This window comes from Penaeus monodon, chromosome 22 (genome assembly GCF_015228065.2).
Source record: "Penaeus monodon isolate SGIC_2016 chromosome 22, NSTDA_Pmon_1, whole genome shotgun sequence".
Lineage (NCBI taxonomy): Eukaryota > Metazoa > Arthropoda > Malacostraca > Decapoda > Penaeidae > Penaeus > Penaeus monodon.
This window is the reverse complement of record NC_051407.1, coordinates 5,354,333-5,354,671: the sequence shown is the minus strand read 5'-3', so window position 1 is coordinate 5,354,671 and position 339 is coordinate 5,354,333.

The following is a 339-nucleotide window of genomic DNA, read 5'->3' as shown; positions in this document are numbered from 1 at the left end:
CCTCCATCCCCCTATCTCTCCGCCTTCCTTTATTTATCAAAACCTCACCTTCTTTATTACAAACCCATTATAATTAGGAGAATCTAACCCCACTTACAACACACGAATTCTGCTTTGGAAAACACGCCAGGATATGCTGTCTGCTACGTACGTAAAAGACGTAAGAAGGGGGCAGAAATTTTTAGATTACGGATCATGAAGCCATGATGAAGCAAAGTGAAGCCACAGTGAAGCAAAGTCAAGCCACGGTAAAGCGGAATGAAGCGAAGTGAAGCCACGGTGCAGCGAAATGAAGTGAAGGTTCTTGCCTTTATGAACTCGGGACATTACACAGGAAAC